The sequence below is a fragment of the Amblyomma americanum genome, chromosome 6 (assembly GCF_052857255.1).
Source record: "Amblyomma americanum isolate KBUSLIRL-KWMA chromosome 6, ASM5285725v1, whole genome shotgun sequence".
Lineage (NCBI taxonomy): Eukaryota > Metazoa > Arthropoda > Arachnida > Ixodida > Ixodidae > Amblyomma > Amblyomma americanum.
This window is the reverse complement of record NC_135502.1, coordinates 78,832,801-78,837,551: the sequence shown is the minus strand read 5'-3', so window position 1 is coordinate 78,837,551 and position 4,751 is coordinate 78,832,801. Positions and strand designations below refer to the sequence as shown.

Sequence of the window (4,751 nt, the reverse complement as noted above, 5' to 3'; positions counted from 1 at the left end):
GCATGGTGTAAGGGCGTCCGGCCGGCACAGCACAACACCTAATTTGGCGAATTCCGCGACGGGATCATAATTACGCGCCAGAGAGACCGAACAGGACCTCTTCCAAGGCAGCGAGCGGAGCGGAGTCGTCTGCAAGGAATGACGAAACCGCGAACGAATCAGCGCTCCGGTATGATACAAGCTTTGATAGATGAATCGATATCGGCTGCCGCACGTTCGCTTGTTGGAAGCCGGCTTTGTTAATGAGGATTACGAGCAGGGGGTAGGGCCCCACTGAAAAGACCTTCAACGTTGCACTTAAAGCGGACTCAAGAGGGCGTATAAATAGCATCCAGCAACCCTATACTCAGTCACCGCTTGAGCCCCGGTTCTGTTCAGAAGCAGCAGTCTTCAGACGTCGCCATGAACTTCGCCGTAAGTATTGTCTCTCGCTTGACTTATGCAAGACATGCAGCAGTTCTAGGGATAAAAGGATATCAAGCTGTGGGCTGCTGTGGTGATAGCGAGGTTTTGTTTTGCCTTCACGTAGTGCAGCAATAGTTGTGCAAGGTTTTAACGTGACAGCGTTAAGGAAATCGTGTCGTAGAAGAGCCGGCTGTGAGCGAAAAACTCACGAAAAAATTTCTAGAGCAGCAGCATAGGTGGGCCACCTGATTGGTTCAATAGAACAGAAAGCAGAAGCTGAGGCATTTATGTTTGTCTATAACGTGTAAAAAGGGGTCGAAAATCTGTTCTGAGTATGACTGTGGGCCATAGAATAACTCTTTTGTACAAAGAGCAAAATGTTCACATTTTGGGTTTTATAAGGCCAACTGTGAAATATGCTTTAGCTGGTAGTGCAGGTAAGAGCTGGCGTAACGTTGTGAACATACTGACTCATAAAGCCGTTAACTCCGGGCCTATGACGATTCATTTAAATGAATTGCAAGAACAACCAATGCTTTGCCTAAAATAGAGTTTGCATTATGACATACAGCGGGAGTCAATAACAGCCATTAAAAAGTCGGGAGTCTTCAATCTTGGACCACTTGGCCAACCTTTTTGATGAGCGCAATTTTGTTGACCTTAGCTTCTTAAACGACACGGCGTTGCCGTTCGCGATAAACCGAAACTCCAGCAAGCTTACGATAGGGCATTAGACTTGCGAACGCTATTACATTTATCTTTCCTAAACATCAACGGCGCGTACGAAAACGCAAAGAGAAAGCTCCTATTTAAAGATGAAGAAATCGGCGCTGAGGCAATGGGGGTGCCAAGAAAAATGTGCCGTTATAATAAAGTTCGAAAGTTCGAAGCCGATGCTCTAAAGAGGCGAATACGGTGTTGTTCGTTTTTATTGCTACAGATGTTCATGGTTTGTTTTTAGAAAGAATGCTACATCGATGTTAAAATACAACCCTTTGTATAAGCTAGGCGGAGCTGTTGGAGAAGATGCTCCTGTGTTTGATGCATGCAGCTGATAATTATTAGCTGATACCTAAAGGGATGTACAGTCGTGGACAGACGAATATAGACTACGCTTCGGCGGTAAAATCCGTCTGACGCATTACTAAGCAAAATGTTATGGATGATTGATGCATGTGCCATTATTGTTTACCGTTTTCTTTGCACATAAAAGCTTCGAACATTTCTATTTACGTTGCGGAACGCGAAAGAAGAGTTCGAACGCGGAACCATCGTCTATATTCTGTCTGCGAGTGTACGTGCAGCACGTTGGGTATATTTCACAAAGCTAAAGCGACAACCCAGGTTTTAATTTAGGCGTAAATAGTAAATCATCTTTGATTATTTTAAACAATACCGCTCATCTGACATAATAAATACGAGATCCAGAGATTAAATTAAAGACTACACATACGTGGTCGTACGTATGAAAAGTCCGTGACGCATGTGATGCAACACTTACTAAGAAAAAACAGAAGGTAAATGTGGCAGTATCTAGAGACACTGCATCATGAGGGTGCCCTACTTAAGATATATTAAGAAAAATCTGGAACTGTCTTGGTGCCAGGCTTAGAAGGTATGGCCCCGCCAGGTTTCAGGGGGTGGGGGGGGGGGGGGGGGGGGGGGGCTCTTAACACCCATCCATTCTTCCTGGGCTGGAGAAAACATTGTGCATGGTTCTTTTCTAAACTAGACCAAACTCAACATTTATTCATTAATAGTTCTCGCTGTTGTAGTCACGGCTTTATGCTAAATGTGGCAGAATGCGTCCATATTGGAAATCAAGCTTTAGAAACTTTGCGCCGCCGAAGAAGTGTCGCTTTTTAATTATTGTGGGCCTGTTTACATTTTTTTATCCAAGTTTGAAAACATGCGACCATCTGATGACAAAGAAAAGTGATCATCTCATCAGGTCGGCGTCGGGGAAAATTCGCCAAAGTCGGTCACTTAAACCTACCGCTGTATAACAGTTATTTTCTTTCACTAGGACCTGAACTGTGAAATACAGGAGGTCTTTTAAAGACTGCGGACAGGACGCACAGGACCGTATGTGGCTCTTTCTTGAGGACCGACATAAAATTCTCTACATCCAGCAGCCGTGGCTGCTGGTATACTTGAAAGGCACCATAGGAAACTCGGTCCGTGAGAACGCAAGACACTCGAACGAAAGGAACAAACTTTGTACGTACGGACCTTGCAGAGCAACGATTCCTGCACAAAGGCGAGGATACTTTCTGTAAACAGAACGCTTGCAGCACAGCTGGCACATAGGCTGAAAACAGCTCAAAATAGCGTCTTGAAATGTTTCTAAATGTCTTTGTAAGCTTTTATTACCTGCGCTCTTCGTTGCCCGAAAGCTGCAGCCGAGCTTTAAACCACTTAATTGGCTTACACATTTCCTTCTTAGTGTAAGGTTTTTTTTTTCCCTTAAAGCTATTGAAGAGGGAACTCTTTTTGAGGCGTTGAGCCCTTACTTTAATCCCGCCAATGCCTCATGACATTAACATCTCAAGCCGCCGTGGTGGCTCAGTGGTTATGGCTCTCGACTGCTGACCCGAAATACGTGGGTTCGATCCCGCCCGCGACAGTCGAATTTCAATCGAGGCGAAATTCCAGAGGCCCGCGCACTGTGCTATGTCAGTGCACGTTAAAGAATCCCGGGTGGTCGAAATTTCTGTCACTATTCCGTCCCTCATAGCCTTAGTCGCTTTGAGACGTTAAAATACCATAAACTAAAACAAGCCAAACCAAACCAAAACAAACCATTACCATCTGCCTGTTAGACTGTAAACATGAATTTTTCAATTCTGCGAAAGAAGCGAAATAACCGCAGATAGATCCGGCAAAATCCCCCTTTTCTTCTAGCGGTGCACATTGTAGCAGTTGATGGCAGCGCTGCCGAGAGAAGAATAGATTTTCTTTATTTGTTGCTGCAGAGCGCAGTGTCACATCGGTGCTCACATGTACGGAGTAAGGGAGGCTGTGTAACGTTGGGGTCTTAGTTGGACGGATGATCTTGGCACTGCTTCATATTGCTGACACTCCCACTAGTTAAAAATGAAGCTCAAATTCCACACGGAATTCGCTTAAAATTTCGAAAATCTATGGGAAACACTTCTTAGTGTATTAGTATTGTAGCGTTTTATTAGTATTTGCAGCGCTCGTTCATATCTCCCCTATTCACGTTATTTCTGAGAAAGTAAATTTCATATCACTTGAGAAGCCGCCCCACGCTGTTTCATTATCTGTATCATTATTGACAATACGCCTGTTGTCGAACAAATGTTGAAATGTAAAGCCCACTTTTTGCCAGTACCAGAAAAATTATGCGAATACTGCCCTAACCTAAAATTTCTTTACTGAGATAAAAACATCCCTTTTTTGAGCTCTCTTTCCCTGCGGCGCTTTGGAAAATCTCAACTTTGTTTCCAGCGTTATACTATAGTATTTTATTTAATCTTTGCTTATCTTCTGGATGAATGAAGACCATACCGTATGAGTTTATGAAGGCAGTTTATAATTTGTCTTCCAGAAAGAAATTTTTCTTCCAGGTAAAATCCTGGAAGGATGGTTAGGGTTAAAGTGCCGAAGGCTGGTCACTTATAAATCTTCGGTTTCCCTAGGTAGGAGATTACTCGTGCAACCGCAGTGCGGGCATTTTGAAAGGAACGAAAGGTAGTAGTGCCCCTGCGCAGGCACCAATAGCGTCAATGACAGCACACGAACGCAAACCACGCAATGGTAGTAATTCTTAGCAGGAGCTCTTGAAATCCGGTTATTTTAATGGCCATACTTTACTCTCCCAGCACATGCGCATCCAACGATGTATGATGCGTTCATGAGAAGAGGGCGCTGCAGGCATCTAAACTAAGATAGAGAGCCTTGTTGTTACGGTAAAACTGAACTAAGTGTGTGCTGTGCGAACACAGGGCTTAACATGTAACGCACACTTGCGTTCTTGTTTAGGCATTCAAAATGAAACAAGTCATAGCAAGGAGCCCTTTCTACACAAAAACTTGATACGCAAAATTTACACCTGCACTACCACTGCGCAGGCCCTCCTGATCACCTTGGGCCTGTTGGTTGCTACGGCATCGGCCACCTTCGTGGTTGGCTACGGCCTCAGCGGATATGGCGGACTCGGATTCGGTGGACTCGGTCTCGGATCATATGGCAGCTACGGCGGCTACGGAGGCTACGGAGGCTACGGAGGCTACCCTGCCTATGCAGTCTACCCTGCGTACGGAGGTTATCGGCGATACGGATACGGATACTACGGATAAATAAACGACGCCATGAAACGCTAA

General features: G+C 44.8%; 1 long non-coding RNA gene across 1 annotated transcript; it reads left to right on the top strand.

Moving 5' to 3' along the window:
• The first annotated feature begins 277 nt into the window (after positions 1 to 277).
• Positions 278 to 4,751, top strand: LOC144094792 (uncharacterized). Its single transcript, XR_013306573.1, has 2 exons — positions 278 to 414; positions 4,500 to 4,751. It is a non-coding gene; the product is annotated as an uncharacterized LOC144094792 (long non-coding RNA).